The sequence below is a fragment of the Pinus tabuliformis genome, chromosome 2_2, assembly GCF_031772625.1.
Source record: "Pinus tabuliformis cultivar Carrire ecotype Pingquan chromosome 2_2, CPIR1, whole genome shotgun sequence".
Classification (NCBI taxonomy): domain Eukaryota; kingdom Viridiplantae; phylum Streptophyta; class Pinopsida; order Pinales; family Pinaceae; genus Pinus; species Pinus tabuliformis.
In genome coordinates, this window is record NC_142300.1 from 133133546 (window position 1) to 133159521 (window position 25976).

Below are 25976 nucleotides of genomic sequence, written 5' to 3' on the forward strand. Positions count from 1 at the left end.
GTTTAGATATCAAATTCTTCATATCATTTGACGTTATCTCCAGAGCCATGGCTTAACCCTGAAAAGCTACTTGGCGAGCTATCATATTATGAGTGAAGTGATTTGATTTTACTTTCATCTCTACAATTAGATATCAGATTCTTCATGTTATTGACGTTATCTCCAGAGCCATGGCTTAACCCAGAAAAGCTACTTGGCGAGCTATCAGATTATAAGTGAAGTGACTTGATTTTACTTTCATTTGCAAGTAGGTAATTTAGATATCAATTCTTCATGTTATTGACGTTATCTCCGAAGCCATGGCTTAACCCGGAAAAGATACTTGGTGAGCTATCAGATTATAAGTGAAGTAAATTGATCTTGCTTTCATTAGTCTACAATTTTTGGTTTGTTTGAGTGCAATAGTTTAGATTTTATTTCTGTAATTAGATGGGTAGTAGAGACAGTGATTTCATGATCATTATTTCATCTTTTTATTTATTTATTTAAGTAGCTTCATATTTACATTCATGTTCAAGTATTAATTTTATCAATAGCATGTTTTGAGATCTTTTGAAGTGCTAAGTTTTGGAAGTTACTATAAGGGACATAAACCTTGTCTTGAAATCTACATCCATACTTGACCTTTAAAAGTATTCTTAAGACCTTAGAATAGGATTTCCATTTGCATTAAACACTTTAGGAGACCAACAAGAACAAAACCCCAAAAACAACATAAACTATAAAACAACGAAGTAAGAAAAAGGTTAACTAAGCACATATGGTGCACCACACTTCATCAGTTTACGATACCCATATTGATAATTTATGTAGAGAAATTTAAGATGTTAAATTGACTAGATAATTGCCACCTATTATAGAAGTATATGTAGATGTCCTAGCAGTTGTTCTGTAATTTCTGCAGGTCAGTAGGACATGATGAGCATACCTGTAGAAGTTATGAACTGATGATGGATCAGACTCTTACCCATAGAGTTCATAACAAACATGAGCCCTTGATCAAAATGCAGGGATGGCACGCAATGGATTTCAGGGGCGCAGACACGATCGAGGTTGAATTGGACCAGGAAAGACAACTGATTTGTTACAATTGTGGAGGGATGGGGGATTATGCCTACGATTGTACAAATCATATGAGATCATCATGTTTATATTGTACCCAGTTTGATCATGGGACAGAGGACTTCCCCATGCTGATATTGAGGCTTCGTGATAAAGGAAAACACCAACCTCCCTTGACTCAGAACCTACAAATTATGAGGTCTAAGCCGCGTGAGGAGGACCCAAATGTAAACATCGTGCCCCGAAACAATATTATGACAGGAGATGACAAGGGAAAGTAGCCCGAAGAGAGTGCCTGGGTTTGCAAGGCTCCAACAAAGGAACCAAAATTGGATTTGGAGCACGCTAAGGAGACATTCATGGTAGCTAAGAAGAGCTTCATGAAGGCCTCCACTTTAGGTAGTAAAGAAAAACTAGAACTGAAGATGGACCCATGAATGCTCACTACCTTTTTGGAGACATGCATGAAGCTGTTGCGTGATAGAAAAGTGGTGAAGGGGCTTCAAGAACTCATCACTAGATGTACTGGACTAGGAGAACCGTGCGTAGTTCAAAAGCTCGGGAAGCACACAACGTGAACAAGAGGGGAGATGAGATTGACTGCACAAATTAGGGAGTATGAGATGGATCAAGTGATTTCAGATCTAGGATCGGACGTGAACAGCTAGCCAAAGCAGACATGGGAGCGCATGGGCAGGCCCATGTTGCAATGGTATCCTATCAATTGCGAATTTCGAACCAGCAAAAGATCCTACCGATGGGAAGAATATAGGGAATAATGGTAGATGTCGAAGGTGCGAACACACTTGCATATTTCAAAGTGACAGAGATTATGGATGACAATAATCCCTATCCCGCACTACTGGGAATAGATTGGGCGACTAACATAAATGGAGTGATAAATCTAAAGAAGCACAAGATGATTTTTGATAAAAGGTCACTACGTGTAGTGGTACCTTTACACCCTGCAGAAGGATCACGCTACACAGAGCAGGTGCACAAACTGTGATAGCGTAGACAATCTAGATTATATCTACAAGATAACATTGTAGGAGCAGGATCGGGTGAATCCAATAGTGGATGACAGGATTTCGTGGGAGCGCAAAAGCTCCTACACCTCAAATTCGAATGAGGAAATATAATGATGGCAGAACTGGTTACACGAGGTAACCACGCTCAATTACAACATGATGATAAGGTCACTATGATGTGTGGAAATAGAGGTAAGAGATCTACTTGTGTATGATGGATTGACAAAGGTGGATGATTTCCTGAACAAATTTGAAAGCGAAGTACCCGAACAACAACATTTCGATGCTCCGAAATGGGCATTGCACGCTACACCTGCAAGATGGTGGGGTACGCATCAAAGAAGTTTTGAGGACTGGTGCGAATGTAGAAGGATGATGCTCAGGAAGTTTGGAAAGCCTCAAATGCAGATGAAAGCTAGGCATGACGGATGAAACAACTTGCATGCCCACCTCTCCATATGGGTACAGGCATATGGTACGCAACCTTCATGAATGCACACCATCGTCGTGATAGGAAACAGGACCAACAAGTCGGAGCAGACCAGACCAAACAATGGCACAAACAATGAAGTATGACAAGACAAAGTGCGCCACAGATTATCCGCATGGAATCATTTGACAAAGTATGTGAAGTACTGAACATGGTCGACCAGGTGAGATGCATTGACTGGGACCTACATGTACCAGCAGTTTTATGGGCTTAAAGGACAATGTGTAAAACCCTAAACACGTGGGCATTTCTGATGTTGAAGTATGAAGCAGATGTTGTAATCCCCGTGGAGCATGCAAAGCCTAGTTCGCGCATGGTAGCACCCCTAGATACGACAGTTCACAAAGCTGTGAAAGAAGGAATCACATAGCTGCAAGAGACAAAACTACATGAGACTTGAGGAAGAAATCTGACATGGAAACCTTAGACTCTGTGAACTCAAAAATGAAAGGGTACGGTTAAGGAATAAAAGTGCTTTGATGGACGTAGAGGTAAAGAAGCTAGAAGATGAGATAAAGGAAGAGTTTCTCGCTGAAAAAACTAGGATGGTAAGGCAAGGTGCATACGATCATACTAACAAGTTTGGGATCTATCGATTTGAATTGGTTATTCTGATGCCTTGGCTTGGACCGCATATCGCCAAGCCTAGTGACGTAGCACATTGCAAATGGTGAAGTGCACGATGACAACCACAAAAATAGAAGGTGGGAATTCTCTGAGAACTTTGATGGAGGACAAGATGGAGCCCCACATGAGTGGTGCAACCACCTAACTAGCCAAGGGAAGGACAACCTTAGTACTCCAGGCAATTGGAAGGGAGCACAGGACTATAAACTATCTTGGCCGAGAGCTGCGCAATGTTAGAGATGCACAAAGAAGCAGAGAGTCACAAGGTCTACGACCACGCACGGGGGGCTGTTTTACCACTCAAGTTGGCTAGAAAGTGACCATTGAAGTCACTATTCATGATGGGATGCTCGACTGGAGGCCAAATGAAGTGAGAGGCAAGCATTTAAGACACGATTTATGGGCAATATTTGGGAAAATCTGCCGCCAAGAAAGCATTAATGGACCAGAATTGGAGGGAACAATCGAATTTTGTTAATTTATGGTATGTTCTATGCTTATAACAGTTTACTTCTTTTCCTTATTATATTCCAAAGATTAGCAATCACACGTAGATAAAGTAAAGTGCAGATAGAACATTAAACGATCGACAGAAAACAAGCCAAGACAAGAGACACAAGATGTGGTGGCTAGCCAGGGACAAACCCCACAATGTGTGGGGAAACCCTTTGATCAAATCTTATTTTATCTTCAATAATTCAGCAGAGAGAAATAGTACAATAAATCTGATTCATATCAGCAGTAGCAAACCCTAGATCGATAACATCAGCATTAGCAGCTTCATTATCAAATTAGGGCAGATGATATCTTGCAAATCGTTCGTCGGATTGACTTCATTCCACCACCAAAAGTTGCGGCTTTCAGCGGAGGTTCAGATGAACCTACAATGCAGTTCCAAAGAGGAGATATTCTAGGCCATGCAGGTCAATCTTTACTTCTGCAGTTGCAGCTTTAGTTTCATCAGTTTCCGGCTTCAAACTAGGGCAGTCGATATCTTGCAAACGTTCATCGGATTGACTTCATTCCACCACCAAAAGTTACGGCTTTCAGAGGAGGTTCAGATGAACCTACATCGTAGTTCCAAAGAGGATATATTCTAGGCCACTCAAGTCAATATTTACTTCTGCAGTTGCAGCTTCAAATTCAACAGCTTCCGGCTTCACATGTGTGAGAGAGAGACCCATTTCAGCGCAGTAGAGAAGAGACTCATTTCTACATAGTAGAGAGAGAGAGAGAGATGTGATGAGATGAGTGAGTCCAAATGAGGAAAAGTCCTCTTATATTTATACACAACATTGGTGGGTGAATAGATGCGACTGTTGGGCTTCTGAGCCTACATGAGTTGTAGGTCGGCTTGATAATAATTCCATAATCAAAATAAATTCATATCTCCATGAATACTTATCGGAATCGGATGATATTTATATCAATCCTACACCTCTCGACGAGAGGAATCTAATAAAAATATTATCAGCCATGAATAAGATGACCCACATGAAGTTTTTCCCTGGTTTCCAATTTTAACACTCCCTCTCAACCATGGAGAACTTCTTCTACAATCTGTCTATCGGTCGTTACTATTCATCCATCAAATGCAATGCCTTGTACAGCCTGACGCTTGCCCTGCTCTGCTCTATTCTACCTGTTCTACTTTGTTTTGTTCTGCCTTGCACTGATCTGTACTGTTTTGCTCTGTTCTGCTCTGCTCTTGCATTGTTCTGTTCTGCTCTGCTTTTGTTCGAATTATGAAGAAGAAGAAATGATCGAGGATGTATCATACTGACTCAAAGTCAATCTTAGAGTATGTACCACTGGTCCTAGACCAGTCTCAACCAACCCAAAGACATCATCATAGTGAGTACAACTCCATTGGTCCTAGATAAGTATCATCCTCCACTAACTCAAAGTCAGTCTCAGAGTGCATACCACTGGTCCCAGACCAGTCTCAGCTGACCCGAAGTCAGCTTCATAGTAAGTACCACTCCTACCATTGGTCCGAGACCAGTATCGCAGTCTCAGAGAGTGTACCACTAGTCCCAGACCAGTCTCAACTGACCCGAAGTCAACGTCATAGTGTGTACCACTCTCACTGGTCCCAGACCAGTACTGCACTGACACGAAGTCAGTCTCGGAGTATGTACCACTGGTCCCAGACCAGTCTCAACTGACCTGAAGTCAGCGTCATAGTATGGTACAACTCCTACCACTGGTCCCAGACCAGTATCGTTGATCCCAGATCAATGGAGGTCATCCTAGCGTAGGGAGTATGGTAGATACAATGATGCGTCCATCGGTACTACTATGGTCCCTAACTTCATTTCCCTGCTCATTTATCAGATAAGATGTACTTCCCATGAGTCCTAGACTGCATGGGTAGGATGCCTCGAGAGGAGAACTAATCAATCATGTCCTCATAGGAGAACACATCAATCTTGCTACAATCGTCGTGGAGTACACATCAATCCAGGCTGCCATGGAGAACAAATCAATCCAGGCCTCACAGGAGAACTAATCATCCTGCTACACAGGAGAGCAAATCATCTTGTTCCACAAGAGAGTGAATCATCTTGTCCCACAAGAGAGTGAATCATCTTGTTCCAGTGTGCACCATCAGGGGAGGATGAGTCACCCTGTGGTCATATGTTGCTCCAGTAGGAACTGCAAGCCCTCAGAGCTCCCAGAGCTCAATGTATGCAACATGTAGGACCCTTGTACAAGGGTTTCTTTCCGACTCCAAGTCGTTTGGGAAAATCATATATTAGATCTTTCCTCGGGGCTTTGACAAGGTGTATCAACTTGTACATCATCTTAATGTGATGGAGCTTCCTTGCTCATCGACTTACCATATCCCAGATGATGTCTATTTGCTGGAGCAATTGACGAATATGGGATTCCTCAATAATCGAATCCCACCTTTAGTTGTTATAGAGAATCACAGTAGTATCCAATGTAAATCCAAACAGCTCACTGAAGAGCTTTCACAACCAGACTGCCTCACACGAGGTTATGCTAGCAATAATATATCCTACTTCAGCGGTGCTCAAAGCCACCAAATTCTACTTCCTGCTCATCCAGGATATCGAAGCAGATCCCAAGGTGAAACAATACCCGGAAGTGCTCTTACGGTCCACCACACTGCCTGCCCAATCAACATCAGTATATCCAAGTAGTCCCACATCTCCGGCAGTGTATCTTAATCCATGAGAGATTGTGCCCTGAAGACATCTCATAAGATTATGGCATCAATCCAGTGAGGCTCAACCAAATATGAGCTCATAATGCTAACTGCAAAAAATATGTTTGGACGGAGGTTCACCAAGAACATCAATGCGAATGAGTTTTTGAAACTCAGAGGCATTTCCCAAGTCTGGTCCGACATCACTACCATATAACTTCTAAAATTTAAGATCCTCGAGGTAGTCACAGGCTTGCAGTCCATCATACCGAATCTTTCCAGTATATTTACCACATATTTTCCTTGAGATAGGAAAATTTCCCTTGGCTTCTGTCACACTTCAAGTCCTTGGTCCTTCATTTCAAATTCAGAAGCCATCTCCCTCTTACATTTGTGATTGAGAGGGTTTGTACCTGTTAGAAAGAGGTCATCCACATACAACACCAGTATGAGAGGCTTATCATCTTCAACCTTAAAGTAAAGGTTAGGATCAGCTTCACTCCTAGTGAATCCCAGCTTCATCAAGTAGCTATCGATCCTCTCATACCATGCTCAGGGTGCTTTCTTCATCCCATAGAGAGCCTTCTTCAACCTGCATACATGAGATTTTCAATCATAAATCTCAAATCCTTCAGGTTGCTCCACATAGACCTCTTCTTTGATAGAACCATGCAAGGACGCGGTCTTAACATCCATCTGATGTAGGTTCCATCCTTGTGAAGCCACAAGGGCTATGATCAAGTGGATGGTCGTATATCTGGCAACAGGTGCAAATATCATAGTCTATACCTCCCTTCTGGGGTAAACCACAAGCAACAAAATGAACCTTATACTTTTCCATACTTCCATTTGCTGCATGCTTTATCTTGTAAAGCCATTTTGAAGTAGCAATTGTCTTGTCCAGGGTTTGGGAACTACTTCCTAGACATCATTCTCCATAATAGACTCATATTTTATGGTCATATCATCCTTCCATAGTTAATTCTTGATGACATCTGAGAATGATGAAGGTTCATTTTGTATGATCGTGCTCATGATGGTCAGGTATCTCTAATACCTATTAAGTTTCTTACTTTGATGGAAGGTTCCTCAGGGTGCAGCATGTCCTTCAACATCATCAAGTGTCCCCCTAAGCCATGAAGGCCTCTTCCTAGAAGAGGAAGGCTCATGTGGATGAGGATCAATCAGATCCATGGGTTCTTCTACATCAGGCATTGATTCATCATCCTTTTCTTTCGGTTCCCTGGTGTCGGCTTCTTGAGAGCTACTCAAAGTTAGAAGATTGTCCACCTCGCTGAGAGCCATATCTTTGTCAAAGGTGACATCATGACTAATCATGACTTCCCTTTAACCGATGATGAACATTTCTTCAGGATTTTAGAAACCCAATGCTTGATGAGGGCATTGATTTTGTACATATACGAAGGTGATTGTAGTTTCAGCCCATAGAAAATTTGGAAGTCTTTGATCATGTAGCATGGCCTAGACAGCTTCCATCATCATGTGGTTCTTCCTTCCCACCACACCATTCTGCTCAGGAGTATGTGGTGTAGTAGTCTCCCTCTTAATGCCAACCTCAGGTATGCCTGAGTAAACCAATTGTAATATATCGGAGGTCTTGCTTTGGCTTGAGGGGAATGGTCCCCTTTTGAGATTTCCTTTGGCACATCCCGAACATACACCTTCTTTCTCTACTGGGAATTCGGGCATCCATATTACCATCTGTCTTACATTGGGTAGAGCTTTGTAATGAAGGTGGGCAAACCTCCGATGCCAAATTTTGGACTAAAGAGTTGTGTCACAAGACATGACACCTAGTGGACTTCCATCGACCTGATATAATGAGTCAACACTAAACCCAAGAGTAAAGGCATCTTTAACATTATTTTTCCATATACATACCTTGCCATTGTTGAAGGTTACCTTGTAGCCTCTGTCTTCCATTGCCAAGATGGACACTAGGTTCCTTTTGAGGTCAGGTGCATTTAATACATCTTGGACTTTCTAGCCTTCTTGAATGGTTGTCCTCTTCCTCGATCTCTAGCTCTCCTCTTACCTTCACTGTTGAATTTGTCATTCCTTTGATTTGCCATCAGAGGGATTTTGATCATCGTCCCGGTGTGAGTCCTTTCTTCTCTTTACATGAGAAGAAAAGGCAGCAGGAGGACCTTTAGGCATGGGCATTTCTTTCACTTCTTCCCTTGTTTCTTCTTGAATGCATCTAGCCATTAATTCCTCGAAACCAGGAGTTACATTATAGTTCAGAAGAGTAGTCCTGAACACATACCATTTGGATGGTAATCCTCCAAGAGTCGTGAGTGCCATTTCCCTATCAGTAATAGCCTCCCCAATAGATAGGAGATCATTCTTGATCTCAGTTATTCTTAAGAAGTATGCTTGCATACTCTCATATTTACCCTTCTTAATTTCCTTCATATTATTTCTAAGAAACAAAACTTGATTTGCATCATTTACTTTCAATAAACTCACCAGTATATCGTAGACTTCCTTGGAGGTGAACAGTTCAGAGATGTAGGCCACCAAGTGCTTGTCGATAGAGTCCTGGATGATCTTCTTTGTTTTAATTTCTTTGTTCTTCCATTTGTTCCTGGCAGCAGGAGGTGCATTTGATGGAGGCTCAACAATATTGATTCTCACGTGACCCAACACTCCTTGATCCTCTAGGATTAGATCAATAGACATCTTCCATTCATGATAGTCAGCTTTCTCACGGAGCTTGTCTTCGGCAGGAAAGAGTGTTGAGGACCCATAGTTCTTTTAGGATAGTCGTGCCAATCTTCTCTTTGGTGATTGATCTTGCTCTTGCTCGGGCTTTGTCTTCACCTCAGCTCCAATACCATGTTAATTTATGGTATGTTCTATGCTTATAACAGTTTACTTCTTTTCCTTATTATATTCCAAAGATTAGCAATCACGCGTACATAAAGTAAAGTGCAGACAGAACATTAAACAATCGACAAAAAACAAGCCAAGACAGGAGACACAAGATGTGGCGGCTAGCCAGGGAAAAACCCCACAATGTGTGGGGAAACCCTTTGATCAAATATTCTTTTATCTTCAATAATTCAGTAGAGAGAAATAGTACAATAAATCTGATTCATATCAGCAGTAGCGAACCCTAGATCAATAGCATCAGCATTAGCGGCTTCATTATCAAACTAGGGCAGATGATATCTTGCAAACTGTTCGTCGGATTGACTTCATTCCACCACCAAAAGTTGTGGCCTTCAGAGGAGGTTCAGATGACCCTACAGTGCAGTTCCAAAGAGGAGATATTCTAGGCCACACAAGTCAATCTTTACTTCTGCAGTTGTAGCTTCAGTTTCAGCAGTTTCTGGCTTCAAAGTAGGGCAGTCGATATCTTGCAAACCGTTCATCGGATTGACTTCATTCAAACACCAAAAGTTGTGGCTTTTAGAGGAGGTTCAGATGAACCTACAACATAGTTCCAAAGAGGATATATTCTAGGCCACACAAGTCAATCTTTATTTCTGCAGTTGCAGCTTCAAATTCAACAGCTTCCGGCTTCACATGTGTGAGAGAGAGACCCATTTCAGCGCAGTAGAGAAGAGACTCATTTCTCCATAGTAGAGAGAGAGAGATGTGATGAGATGAGTGAGTCAAAATGAGGAAAAGTCCTCTTATATTTATACACAACGTTGGTGGGTGAATAGATGCGACTGTTGGGCTTCTGAGCCTACATGAGTTGTAGGTCGGCTTGATAATAATTCCATAATCAAAATAAATTCATATCTCCATGAATACTTATCGGAATCGGATGATATTTATATCAATCCTACACCTCTCGATGAGAGGAATCTAATAAAAATATTACCAGCCATTAATAAGATGAGCCACATGAAGTTTTGCCCTGGTTGCCAATTTTAACAAATTTGAATTCAAAAAGTGTTATAAAACACAAAGGGCTGCCTAACAGAGAACACTTGGTCATTTGTGAATTGAGTGATTGAGAAGAGCCCTGAGCATTGTGAGCCAAGTGTTGATTGAGCACCTGAATTCATGAGCAATAGATTATAGCCCAGATACGGTGACAACAACTAAGGATGGTCTGGGAATAGAAGAGGTAACCACCGGCAAGGCCACCTAAGCCATAACTGTGGATGATGTTCCAGAAGATGTCGAGGTTGTGGCAAATATCCCCAAATCACCACGTACGCCAAGACCCAAGAAGGATAAACAAGCAATGGCTCCCGTACGCATGTCCCCGAGGAACCCACTGCGTAACTAGTTGTTGATGGAAGAGGAGGGGAAAGCTGTCACGATAGAAACAGATGAGGAATAAGAATATTTTCAAGCCCTTATTATCACAGAGGAAGAAGATGAAGGCATGGATGTGGATATTCAACCTACACACTCTATGACAAAACTTCCCACATATGCCCCCCACGAAAAGGGAAGGCCAAAGTGCCCAAGGACTGGGATGAAACCAAGAGTTTACTCCAGACCCCGCTCCTCCCAGACGGCATTATGTTTGAAGGCACGCACTTGGGCCGCATGCTAGCCATGAAGTTTGAAGATTGGGACCTCGCTAACCGCAAGAAGTTCCCTCACCTGGAGACTAGGAACCTAAGGAAGCATAACACCGCAAGGGAGGTGATAATGTTAGAGTCGCGGAAGTGGCTGCGTGGAGTGGAAAAGGCCAGGCTACTGAACCTACTATAGGTGCCGCATTTCCACCACACCCCAATAGCCATTTTCATCATCAGGTAGTTTCTCTACTTGGTGCATGATGATTATAGATGGCTGGAGGAGCCCATCCCCTTCATGGCAGACCTAATTCATCACATTTCCTGGCTACCATATAAAGGAGAGGACCCTGCGACCATATCGGAAAGGAAGGGTAGTGATTTGGCCCTCGTGTAGGCCATGAAGATGAAGTACAAGCTGGAGAAGAAGAAGGGGGGCTACACCATCTCCATCATCAAGGACAAAGCGGTACCCATAGAAACCCAAATCATGGCAGGCAAAGTTATGCGAAAGTGCTGCGCAGACGAGGTACCTGTATGGGTGATCACACTCGCTGAGCAGTGCGCAGAGGGGGTCTAGTTTAACTGGGTTGAATTCCTTTACACAAAATTTTTGAAGAATTGTTGCGAAGCCCAGGAGCAGGGTAAAACCTTCCACTATACATGGCTATCGCTTTCCATAGTGCTCATAGCAGGGGAATTAACGAAGGATAGTTAATTCCCCATAATTGACAAAGATTTATCGAAGACCGTGAAGTATGCTTTGCTCTGGGCCATGAAGGATGCGAAAAGTATACGCGACAGTAAGATCTTCTAGGTGCTCATGGAGATGAACATTCGAATATGTATCAATCAGAAGCCACACTTGTTGCCCATGGTGTACAATAGTCTATAGATTTTTGTAGAATTCAAAGCAGACATGCATAATATATACATCAGGGTGCAAAAAGATTCAACAAAGTAGTGGACAAATCTACCCTTTGTAGCCGCTAATGACGCCATTTTCAGTGTCTTCGAGGAATGGCAACTAGAATGGTGCGCCCTAGACATTGCAAAATTTGAGAGTTCAGCAACATCGAAGAAGAAAGACAATGCCAATCTATGCATCGCACAGTTGGCCGAGAAAAGGTGAAAGGAAACAGTAGCAGTTGAGGTGCGGTAAGTGCGGGAAGTGGCATAGAAAGCTGTCGAGCGGAAATAGGCCACAAAAGTAGTTGCAGTAGCATAGGAAGCAACCATGAAGGTAGGCGAGGGCCAAGCAACGACCTTGCAGGGGCATGAGGCAAAGGAAGTAGAAACAAAATAAGGATGCGCGGACCCACGAACTACGTCCACATAGTTGAAGCACCCACACATAGCAGAGTGAGCTAGATCGAGGAAGAATGTCAAGGCCTCAAAATTCGCCATTGACCTGATCACCCTAACCGAGGGTGATCTGCATGACATCGGCAAGATGGTGCACAATGTCACAAATGGGGCCCTTCAGGATTTCATGTAGGAGCACCAGACTATGTTGGATGCCCTCATAATGCAGTTGCAAGAGTTACAGGTGCGCCCCCTTAGGTTGGTACCCTTCCAACCCACCTTGGAGTGGGATCCTCGAAAGCAAAGCAAATGCTGGGCGTACGGATGGAAAACAATAGTGTTGTCAGAAAGGGATCTAGTGACATCGAACGAGGTCGATAGATTTTCGGTTAGCACGATGAAAGGCCTTGGCCTTAATCTCACTACCTTTCTGAGTGAGACACTATATCTATTACAATATGGGATAATGGTAGAGCTACACACTAGGGAGAGCCGTGTGAGATACAAGTCCTCAACGAGCAAAAGATAAACACAGAACAACTCAGCTTGCAATGTGATGAAGTGGTGTCGCAAAATGAACAATTGGTGCAGGTGGTAGACGATGCTTACCGAAGCATCTCGGAGCTGGCCACCGTAGAAGATCTACCAATGGAGGTGTGGATCCACAGGTGAGCAATATGAGTTAGCGAGGCCAGGGAAGAAACGACCAAGGTTCAGCTGGAGCTGAATCTTCAGATTGCCAAGCTGTAGTTAAAGGCGTAGCCATCCACTCCCCCAGAAGTCAGAGAACAATGCGCTAGTGCTATCACAGTGGGATTGGAAGAAATCAGAGGTGTAGTGTGAGACTGCACCAATATGTTGGAAGAATCACTTGATGTCCTCACAACTCTGCAGGAGGACCCCAACATCCAGCACTTAGAGTTAGAGGCACGCGAACTCCAACAACAGTATGATAGTGTCCGAGGAAACACATAGACAGTGGTCCTCACCTAAAGGCTTGTGAGGATGCAACAGGCTAAGGATCTAAAATAATGTTATGAAACCAGCTCAAGGAAAGATAGAAAAGAGAGATCAACGCCTTAGAATTCAGCCTCTTCGAGGGGGCAACCTCCTTTACATTACATAAATGAACAATTCTTGGATGATTCAAATGAAAAAACCTCCTTTCTATATATAGGAGTCTAAGGAGTTACAATATAATCTAGCTGACCTATCAAAAATAATATAAAGCCACAAAAATAACAATAGAGGGATTCTATGGGGCACAGTAATATCAATATGGGGGCAATAGGGGCACAACAATATTAATAAGGGGTATAACTACAATAGCAATGGGGTAATCACTAGTATTATGGGGACCCAACATGCTCCTCTCCTTCAAAAAAGTGTTGTCCTCAATGCTTGAGTAGTTCTAGATACTTCTGCATAAAATTCTCATCCTCCCATGTGGAATTTTCAGCGGATAAGTTCTTCCACTTGATAAGATACTGTGAAATTGATCGATTTCGTAGCTGTCGAGTTCTTGTTTCTGTGACTGCTTCCAGTTCCAATATAATTTTTCCTTCCTCGTCAAGTTCTAGCAATATTGTTTGAACTGGGAGCTTGTTGCCTATAACCTTCTTTAAACATGAAACATGGAAAACTCGGTGCAATCGAGAAGCTGCAGGAAGCTCCAATTTGTATGCCATAGTACCAATCTTTTGCAACACCTTGTACGGACCATAATACTTTGGTGATAATTTATTATCCTTCTTAGCTTGCTTGAGGGACATTTTCTTATATGGTTGTAGCCGTAGGAATACCCAATCACCTACATCAAAACTTCTTTCACTGCGATTTTGATCTTCCTGTTGTTTCATACTATTTTGTGCCAACATGAGGTTATCCTTTAAGAGTTGGAGGACTTGTTGATGTTCAATGTGATGTTCCACTGCTTGAACCTTAGAATTTTCTCTTAAATATGATGTGATGGATGGTGGTTGATACCCATAAAGTGCCATAAATGGGGTCATTTTTGTTGCTGTATGGAAGGAAGTGTTATACCACCATTCAGCTAGAGGCAACCATTTGACCCATTGTGTCTGTTTATCAGATACAAAGCAATGAAGATATATTTCCAAACATTTGTTTACTATCTTAGTTTGCCCATCAGATTGAGGATGATAAGATGAGCTATGAGCTAACTGAGTACCAAGACAAGAAAATAATTCTGTCCAAAAATTTCTAGTGAAAATGGGATCTCTGTCACTTACAATAATCTTTGGGTTTCCATGTAGCTTTTGAATTGTTTCCATAAATGCAGTAGAAACTGTACTGGCTTTAAATGGATGTGATAATGCACAAAAGTGTGCATACTTGGTAAGTCTGTCACCTACATGATGACACTCTTTCCCTCAGACTTTGGTAAACCTATGATAAAATCCATTGAAACCTCCTCCCAACGTTGGCTTGGAATGGATAAAGGTTGTAATAGACCCGATGTCTTAATTGTTTCAACTTTATTTTGTTGGCAAACCAAACATTCCACCACAAACTTTTGAATATTTGATTTAAGACCATGCCAAATTTTTTTTTTCTTAACTATGTGGTAAGTTTTTAAAAATCCTGAGTGCCCTCCTAAGGGAGAAGTGTGCAATTCCATAAGAATCTTTTGTTTTAGCTGGGAATTCTTACAGAGGTATAAGTGATCTTTGTACCATAACGAATCATTTTTCCAGCTAAATGTATCAGATGTACTGGAATCTTATTGTAACTTTCGAATAAGTGCCCACACTTCTTCGTCATTCTTCCACTCCTCCCTTGCTTCATTTATTCGATCAGGTTGGATAATAGAAATGGCGCACAACAATGCTTCCACATCCTTATCCTTTCTTCAGAGTGCATCTACCACCACATTTTTCTTTCCTTTTTTGTAGATGATTTCAAAGTCATAACCCAACATCTTTGTGACCCACTTTTGTTGCTCTTCAGAGGATAATCTTTGTTCTAAAAAGTATTTAAGGCTATCATGATCCGTTTTTACCTTGAAGTGCCTTCCCATTAGGTAGAGTCACCATTTCTTAAGTGCATGGAGTATTGCGAACGTTTCCTTCTCATAAATATCTTTGCTTAAAAACTTTCCCTTGATTGGATGACTTTCAAAAGCAATGGGTCTTTCATCTTGCATTAGAACAGCACCAATTCCATTTCCTGAAGCATCACATTCAACAATAAAGGTTTTTGTGAAGTTCGGTGTAGCTAAGACCAGTGCTTGGCACATTACCTCTTTAAGATGTTCAAAGGCCTTTGTTGCTTCTGGAGTCCATGAAAATGCATCTTTCTTCAATAATGTTGTTAGAGGTGCTGCTATTCTCCCATAATTCTTAACAAACTTGCGATAATACCCTATCTGTTGTTGGGAAAAGTATCCAATACGGAATGACCCTATCCCACTCTAAGGGTGATAGTACCTCAGCAACAACCGAATGAAAAGCTATTCAAGATTACTTCTTTATGAGATGTAAGAGAGAGGAGAAAGAGATCCACTAACCGTTATCTTCTGCTAATGATTGATCCAATCTTCCCTCTTTGCTGCTTGCTCCCAGATCCTTGCTCTTTCACTGGCCTAGCTACACAAAGATCCTGAAAAAGCACAAGAAAGGGAAACTACAAGAAGCATACATCCATAATTGATTCAAGGATTAGAATAAATCAAATATACAAGCATCAATACGCCATTGAGACACATGCATATAGAAGAACCTCAAATGCTTTATTTAATGGAAGAAGTAAAGTTCTGAGAGTGTTACAACCATAAGAGGCCCAATCCAGCAACACCTCCCAGCAGAAAGAAATCTCCTCTTCACCTCCTTCAAGCAAATCACCCAATAGTTCTATACTCAAACCAACAGCACTTCCTTACAGTCACAAGATTCTAGCCTCCCTAGACCTCATGAGAGAGCTCTATATATAGGAGATTTGGAGAAAGGATGAGTCAGCTTGAGGCTGGCATGAAGCTGACTAGTGTCCTCTCCCACTTCAGTTATTCTTCAGTTCTTGAGTCCACTTGGAGGTTCTTGCTTCCACTTCGAGATCAAGACCCTCTTACTCATCACTAGGCGAATTCCTTGATCCAAGTGTCATTTTGGAAGCTTCCTGGGCATTTGACACATTGAGGAATGACTGTGCCACTTGGCCAATCTCGCCCAGCGCAGGTAGCCTTCATTGATTTTGACATTCAGCGCAGGTACAGAGTGGATCAGTTGACATTCAGCGCAGATGCTCAGTGGAGCAGTTGACATGATCCAGAATTAGCTTGTTTTTTAGTGTTTTCAGGTGGAGAACTGATTTTTAGTGCTGTGGTTTGCTGACCTTGTTCCTCTAGGGGTAGGAACAACATGTTTAGGGACTTTGGATCCCTCAGATTATTGACATTTCATGCTTCATGCTGTAAGGCAAAAAAAATGTCTATAACAGTTGCCCCCTAAAGTATGAGGTCGTTCATCGGGTGAAATGCTTTATTAGGAGGATCCGAAGTTCATTCAATCGCTGAGAGGCGCCCTGTAATAAAATACAATACAATACATTATTTTTCATTCTGCTTTCATGATCTAGCTGAGGCGGGCATTCCCATGCTCAGCTTTATAAATTCATTTTGGTACATATAATAGACGATCGTCTGATGGAAGACTGATAATTCTCTGCTGAAATTATCATCCTTTGAGTAGGATGATCATCTGCTGCAATAATGTACATATCAAATGTCTTTATATTTCCTGAATATATATCGCAGCCCAGATGGATGAAACTAGATCCGGGGTCTTCAAACTCATTCGATCTTCACTCTAAGTACAAGTCGATCCATGTGAGAATTGCGCTGAAGTCGAACATGGAAAGACATCGCTTGATTACCGGTCAATAATGTAAACCGTTAACAAGCGCGAGAGGAATCACCAATAATGATAATGACCCTCAAGGTACTGTAGTACAATTCACGTGGTGTGAATAAAGGTCTTGGCGTCGAACACCACGCAAAATCTTCCGGTCGAAGGTCATTGATGTATACCTATCGCCGGAAGTGAGAAACTTGCCATTGAGGCATGCAAGCTTCAAAGTACTGAGGGGTTTGTTCCTAGATCAACTTCTTGGATAATGAGCTGAAGTCAACAAGAAGCGATCCATCAAAGGAGGGCCTTAATGAATCCCACATCAGTGATACGAAACGGAGCTAATGATTTTAATGGAGGTGAAAACAATCTGTGACATATGACTCAGGGTGGCGATCATGGGTGGATGAAGGATAATGTATGGCAGTGGATGGGACACGGTTGACTCTTTCTGAACAACATCTCTTGAACATATAAAGACATTGATACGATGGATCGGTATCATTACCCCAAATGTGGATGGTATGGCGAGACCATGGTGACGAGACCGGTGAATGAAACAACCCAACCCGATGTGGTATGGAGGAAAAGTGTCATGTTCAAGAGCGACTTGCTACCATTAAAGCTTTGAGATTCTCCCAATTTTTCCCCAGTCATTTCTGAACAGTACCTCTTTATTTTTGTCAAGCTTGAGGAGGATAACATATGCTTGTTCTATAACCTGCCCTTCGGGCAAGCCCATCGCTATGTTTTAACGAGCCTAGCGATAGGGAAACTCGTTCTCGTCTAAAGACAAGTTTGTCGCTATTTAATCATTTTAACGAGTCTAGCGACAAAGACAACTCGGTCCTTTTCATTTTTAGAGAGTCTGAAAAGGTACGTAAAGTTAAATCCAAAGGTCCTTTTTCGTCATCTAATCCCTTAAGTCCGAAAAAGTATAAAACAATACAGAAGGGATGAATGTTCGATAGTTTTATCGAGCCGAACTAGACAAGCGCTCGATCTTTTTGTGCAATAAACCCTCAAGTCCAAAAAGATTAAAATCTAGAGGAGGGATAGCTCTTCCGGTCGCTTTAACGAGCTGGAAGGCCAAAAATCGGCAAACTTTTCATATTTTACGAGTCAAATGAAAAGAGCTCAAAGAAGACTCGTATTTTGAGGAACGAGTGATAAACAGGGATAGCAGCAGATTCCAGGTACAAGTTGGAATTTTCCAATCACGGCAGTGTCACAAGGATGGCTAGGTGAAATCACTCTTCGCAGCTGTTCCTCAAAATAGGTAAACAATCAAGTGGAAGTGAATGATCGGCCAAATGGAAAGTGGAGGTGACGGTGAAAACACGACCAAGGCTTTTATGGCTGATGGATTTACGATCTCAAATGGTTATTTACCGGTTCATTTTTTTCTGGATGAGCTTGAACTCTGGGGGAAGCTTGCTCACAGCTTATGTTTATTTTTTAACGAGCATGAATTCCGCATTAAAACTGCTCGATTCTCGCTTTTCTATTTTTTAACGAGCATAAATTCCGCGGTAAAACTGCTCGATCTTATGTTTATTTTTTAATGAGCATGAACTATGTGCTAAAACTGCTCGGATCTCGCTTTTCTATTTTTTAACGAGCATAAATTCCGCGGTAAAACTGCTCGATACATTTTACATGCCCCCATCATAATAATGCAAACGAGGCGCATGCCCCCTAGACTTCAGGGGGTTGTTTCATTTTTTTAACGAGGTTGACACAATAAAGAACTATCCTATTGACCCTTTATTTCATTTTTTAACGAGGTTGACATGAGATAGGAACTATCCTCGACTCTTCATTTTTTAATGAGGTTGACCTGAGATAGGAACTATCCTCGAAACCCAAATCCATTAGATATAGAAGGTTTCATATTCCACTGTGGCCACTTCCGCCAGATTACTCGGAGGCGGTAGGGCAAAAGTACCCATTAAGGTAGGGTCTTTTAGGAGACCTACTCCGATATTTTGGAGTGAATGATTACTTCCATGGATCATGGGAATGATTCCAGTAACTTGAGAACCATTGGGGAGGAAGTTTTGCTGATCGACGATTGTAATCCCTCCTCGAAAGGGAAATGCAATCTTTCTGAAATAGGTCGATACAACAGCTGCCATGGCATATATCCATGGTCTTCCTAGTAGGATGTTGTAATCAAGATTCCCATCTATGACTTCAACATCTATTTCTATTGTTTTCCCTTCTAGTTCAACTTTCAAGTTATTTAGGATACCATATGGGGTATATGTCCTTCCGTCAAATGCTTTTAACGTCGTCGGAGACTGTGACAAGGTTGGAGATCTTAAAGTTTTCCAGCAACTCATTGACATAATACATGTAGATGCCCCCTCATCAATAATTGTTCGATGAACAGTTTTGTTGAGGGCTTTCACTTGAATAAGGAAAGCTAGTTGAGCTGGTAACTGAGGGTCATATCCTTTATGATCAAAGGCCACAAGATTGGAATCCATTGGGCCAATCCCACCTATTGCTGATAATAAAGCTTGCTCTTGGGAGGGGCAATTTTGCGGTACCTCAAGTGTCGACATAACGGACGGTGATTGGGCCAGGTCCTCTATCTGTGCTATTCTCGCAGAAGGATTAAATGTCAATTTGTGTACTGCTCCCTTTTGCGACTTTATCATTGGCTCAGGGACGATGGGTGGCACAACTTCGGTCAAAGTTGTTGTCGAACTACTAGGTTGTTCAGTAGCCTTGTTGTTCGACAGCTTTGGATTCATGTAATCCTTATTCCTCGTCAAAGCATCATTTTGCTGCTTCGATACAGACAACATAAGCACTTGGGATCGGGAAGCATTCTGATTAGCAACCAGATTTTGACCTGGATTGGGAAACAGATCAGTCAATACTGCTGGGGTTTTTGGACTCTTAAAGAGTTTCTTAACTTCAGCTATATGTGGACAATCTTTCGTCCAATGATCCTCATCGCATATATGAAACCCTGTAGGGGGTTTCCTTTTCCTCCCTTTTTTCTTCTTGCCCCCTGGTTGCTTCAGTCGTTTGCCTTTGTCGGTCGACATGGCATTTACTTCCGAGGCAAGAAGTTCCTCATTTGCATTTTGACTAGAAATTTTGTGTTTGCCAATCACGCCATCGCCGACATGAGAGTCATTGTTTGATTTAGGAGGAGGAGGAATTGAGAATTCCAGTCTAGGGGCGTCAGGTATTTTGTCGTAGAGCGTGCCGGACTGAGTATATACCAAGTCCAGATATTGTGCATGAGCGATAACCTGCTCTTCCGTTACGACTCCCCCTTTGCCACATCTTCCGTGATGGCAGGAAGTAATGACTTGATAAACCATTCAGCTAATAGCTGATCGGGAACGTACGTTTTTACCATCCTACGACGACGTTGCCACTCATGTATATGATCAAATATGTGGGTAGCGGTCATCTGTTTGAAGTTGGTAAGGAGTTTTGTTCCCGTTTCATACCTTATCGGTAATTGAAAATGGGTTAAAAAGGTTGTGGCTAAGGTACTGAAGTTGTCGAACGAAGCTCTAGGCAATTCAATGTATCATTTTGACGCTGGACCCGTTAACGTCCTTTGAAAGAGGTGAAGTCTTATCGAATCATCATTCAGGGTGTTCGATGAACACCATAGATGGAATGTCATCACATGATTCGACGGATCTTCACCCGGATTTCCATTAAATTTAGGAATATCTGACGGAAGTTTATGTGGAATCGCTGGCCACCAAGGGGCATAAGCAATTGGATCATTTGTCAGCCGGTTTAGATTTGGTAATTCTAGAGTTGCTACAAAGGGCAACTGTTGATTCAGGTTAGGCGAAGCATATCCAGGATAAGATGGGATCGCCTGAGCAATGGGTCTTTGCAAACCAGCATAATGCTGGCAACTTTGACATGGTTGATGGGCATAACCATTATAGTATGGTTGCCCATTACTTACAAAGACTTGTTGCTCAGGTACTTGATATGATTGCTGGAAAGGCGGTTGTTGAGATTGAACTAGCTCTGGTTGTTGGACCATTTGCTGTTGACCAATACTGGATGATTGACCAAGATGAGGAGTCACAGTACTTGTTTGAGCCTGAGTCGCTCCAGATAAGGAGGCACTACCCTGAGATTGTGATTGAGTCGTTGAGACAAGAGGCTGTTGTATTGCAACTTGAGAAACTTGGGGTCGACATACAACAGGTAGCACTTGTACTTGCGACGCATTCACCATAGCAGGTGTGGTGGGAATATTCGACACAGGGTGTACTGGTTGCATTGAATATACAACTCCTGGTTGTTGAGGCAGTATTGGTACCCAACCGCTGGGTGTAATTCCAGTTTGACCTGAACTTTGTTGTAAACTCCCATATGGTTGTTCTCTGGGAGGGAACAATGAAAGAGCATACTGCCCTCCATATGGTGGGAATCCAGTACTTAAAGGGTAAATTGGCCTTTGAAGACACATTGGATCAGTTTGTTGAGTTTCAACATAAGAAATACCAGATGATAATCCGGATGAAGAAATAGGAACTAACCATGTCGTCGTCCCTGATTGGACTCCGGCTTGTTGTTGACAATTTGCCGGGACAGATGGTATACCAGCGAACATCGTTGGAGTAGCAGCAGGAGGCTCTGCTGTTGCTGTGTCGGACGACACAGTCCTAGATGTCGACGGTTGTTCAGACATATCTAGTCTATCCAAAAGATTTCTTAGCGATTCTACAAGAACTTACGATGCCAAAAGGCTAACTTTGAAGATCAACGAGGGCATGGTGATGACTATTCCGTTTAAAATAAATTTTAACGATGCTTAGACACAACTTGCTTTTTCACTTTTAAAGAGTCGAGAAAAAGCTAAAGATGACTCTAGTCTCCTTCGATTTTTAAACGAGCCCGAAGTGACAAATGCTCGGATGGACTTTTTCAGTTATAGAGTTTGAAAAAGGCCAAAAGAAACTACTCTGGAGTTCTAGGCAGAGGGTGTGCCAAACTTTTCGCAAAACCACAGAATACGTTTTACGGTACGAGTGGTTGATCTTTGTGAATGTTGTGTTCACTGCATTGCGATCAGTAGGGCGGTCGACACGGCTTCCTATGGATAAAGGCTTTGTTCCTATAGGGGTCTCCCAATATATACGCAACGGTACGTGGGAGCACAAGTCCGTATTGATACTTATCGCTTCACCGTGGAGGAATCACCCAACCACTCAATGCTAAGATATCACGTTTAATGACGCCGGAACACGTCTCTAGCTTAGACCTCTATGTGTTTGCATTATGTTTCAATGCGTTGTTATGTAAATTCAATTTATTTTAAGGTTGATCTTGTTTAGCAGTTTGCCTTTATGGATCACCACGAGATGTATAGTAACACTCCTAAATGCAGTCTAAGATGATAAGCAAGCTTTTCAATCTTTCAACTTTGAAAATCTTAACTACTGAGGGAAGAGAAAGACATCATCTTTTCACACAGATCATAGAGCACACACTAATGCACTTTTTCCTAAATCAACATGCAAGCTGTCAAAATGCACATGCACAATGCAGGTATTTCTTTCTCTTTCTTAATGTTGATGTAATACAAAAAGAAAGTTGTTGTATAACTTTGAATTCAATTTCAAGTGAAAGAAAACAAGCTTGTCCAAAATCAAAAGACACCTTAAGATTTACTTGTTTTGGCACTAGAAATATATAAATTCAAACCATATGACGAAAGCAAAAGCTCAATCAGCTATGAACAGCAAACAAACTAACTCTTAAGATCAAAACGACACTTATCACAGGTCTAGATCTAAGAGGCCACAGCAAGACTAGTTCACTTTCGTTATGGGAAACTGCAAATGATGTAAGAAATACACAAAGAATAAATACAGTTTCTTTATACAACCGAGGCGGAATAGTGGCAAGGAAAGGTGGTTTCAGATAGGTACATTGACTGACAACAGGCTGCAAAAACAAGGATGAAAACAGGGCAATAAACAGCAGGGAACCCCAGTAGCACAATGCAAAACTGGTTCAGCGCAGGTGATACACTGTCAGTTTGTCATTCAGCGTAGGTAGTCCCTTCGGGACCTGCGCTGAAATGCAGACTGCCTTCACAGTGCCTGCACTGAAGAGATAAACTTTCGTTTTTCTCAGTTTCCGGGTCACAGATTGCTCAAAAATCAACAGTTTTTGGCCAAATCAGAAGCTATCAGTCAAGTACACACTAAGGGATGAAAAGGAGGATGAAAAGCTATCACTAAGAGCTATTTAGAGTCCTTGTGAATCAGCTTTTCAAATCATAAACATGCCCAGAAACTGAGCTAGAGTAGCTGCCCTCTACTTTGCATTTGAAAGATCCAAAGGTAGTTCGATTCGGTACTCCCTGTGTTTATGAAATGAATAGCAAAAACACAAACAACCAACAAGATACGATCCCCAGCGGAGTCGCCAATTTGTTGTTGGGAAAAGTATCCAATACGGAATGACCCTATCCCACTCTAAGGGTGATAGTACCTCAGCAACAACCGAATGCAAAGCTATTCAAGATTACTTCTTTATGAGATGTAAGAGAGAGGAGAAAGAGATCCACTAACCGTTATCTTCTGCTAATGATTGATCCAATCTTCCCTCTTTGCTGCTTGCTCTCAGCTCCTTGCTCTTTCACTGGCCCAGCTACACAAAGATCCTGCAAAAGCACAAGAAAGGGAAACTACAAGAAGCATACATCCATAATTGGTTCAAGGATTAGAATAAATCAAATATACAAGCATCAATACGCCATTGAGACACATGCATATAGAAGAACCTCAAATGCTTTATTTAATGGAAGAAGTAAAGTTCTGAGAGTGTTACAACCATAAGAGGCCCAATCCAGCAACACCTCCCAGCAGAAAGAAATCTCCTCTTCACCTCCTTCATGCAAATCACCCAATAGTTCTATACTCAAACCAACAGCACTTCCTTACAGTCACAAGATTCCAGCCTCCCTAGACCTCATGAGAGAGCTCTATATATAGGATATTTGGAGAAAGGATGAGTCAGCTTGAGGCTGGCATGAAGCTGACTAGTGTCCTCTCCCACTTCAGTTATTCTTCAGTTCTTGAGTCCACTTGGAGGTTCTTGCTTCCACTTGGAGATCAAGACCCTCTTACTCATCACTAGGCGAATTCCTTGATCCAAGTGTCATTTTGGAAGCTTCCTGGGCATTTGACACATTGAGGAATGATTGTGCCACTTGGCCAATCTCGCCCAGCGCAGGTAGCCTTCATTGCTTTTGACATTCAGCGCAGGTACAGAGTGGAGCAGTTGACATTCAGCGCAGATGCTCAGTGGAGCAGTTGACATGATCCAGAATTAGCTTGTTTTTGAGTGTTTTCAGGTGGAGAACTGATTTTTAGTGCTGTGGTTTGCTGACCTTGTTCCTCTAGGGGTAGGAACAACATGTTTAGGGACTTTGGATCCCTCAGATTATTGACATTTCATGCTTCATGCTGTAAGGCACAAAAATGTCTATAACACTATCAACCCGAGAAATCCTCGCAGATGCTTTATGGATGTGGGGATTTTCCATTCCTTAATGGCTTTAATTTTTCTAGGGTCTACCCTAACTCCTTCATGAGATATAATATGACCCAGATATTCCACCTCCTGGACTCCAAAGAAACATTTGGATCTCTTTGCATATAATTGTTTTAGCTCCAATAGTTGTAGAACCCTATCAACATGTTCAACATGATCATTCCAAGACTTGTTGTAGATTAGTATATCATCAAAAAATACTAACACAAATTTTCTAAGGAATGGTTTGAAAATTGAATTCATCAAACCTTGAAATGTTGAAGGTGCATTGGTAAGGCCAAAAGGCATGACCAAAAATTCATAATGACCCTCATGAGTTCTAAATGTTGTTTTACGAATGTCCTCAATCTTCATTCTGATTTGATGATATCCTGAACGAAGATCCAACTTGGTGAAGTAAATTGATCCATGCAATTCATCCAGTGATTCATCAATGACAGGAATGGGGAACTTATCTTTAATAGTGAGCTTGTTGAGCTCCCTATAATCCAGACACATTTGCCATGATCCATCCTTCTTGTGTACCAATACTACTGGAGCAGAGAAAGAACTTTGACTCGGTTGAATTATACCAGCCTCTAGCATTTCCGCAACCATACGTTCAATTTCACTCTTTTGGACATAGGGATATATGTACGGCCTGATGTTTGGAGGAACATTTCCTGGAATCAGATGAATAGCATGATCATGATCACGCATAGGTGGGAGACCTTTGGGAGTCTCAAATACCTTGGAATGATTGTACATGACTTTTTGGAGATTTGGAGAAATAGATGATTCCGATGTGGAAACATCTAGCGAACATAATTGTGCAATTACACCGCTTTGCTCCTTTTTTAGAAGCTTTGTCATACCATTAGAGCTGATTATATTTCCTAGTTTCCCTACAATACCCCTTAATTCAACTTCATTTCCTTCCATAGAAAATTTGATGAAAAGTTCTTGAAAATTAAAAGCTATTGTACCCAAGGATTGTAGCCATTGGACTCCTAGTACAACATCAGCACCTCCCATTGGAATGGAAAGCATTGGGCTAGTCAATACATATTCTCCCATGGATAGCTTGATATTATGGCACTTTCCAGAGCAATTTATTGTTCCTCCATTTGCAATCATCACTTGACACTCTGGTGCTGGATATAGGAAGCAATTCAATTCTTTTGCTACCTTACAATGAATAAAATTGTGGGTTCTTCCTGAATCAATCAATAGTATTACCTTTTTCTTCTTGATTTGTCCTTCTATCTTGATGGTTTGAGGAGTGGTAATTCCCACCAATGCATTACAAGATATGGTCAGATTTATTTTTTTTTCATCTAGGCTTTGTTCCTGGAGTATATCCTCTTC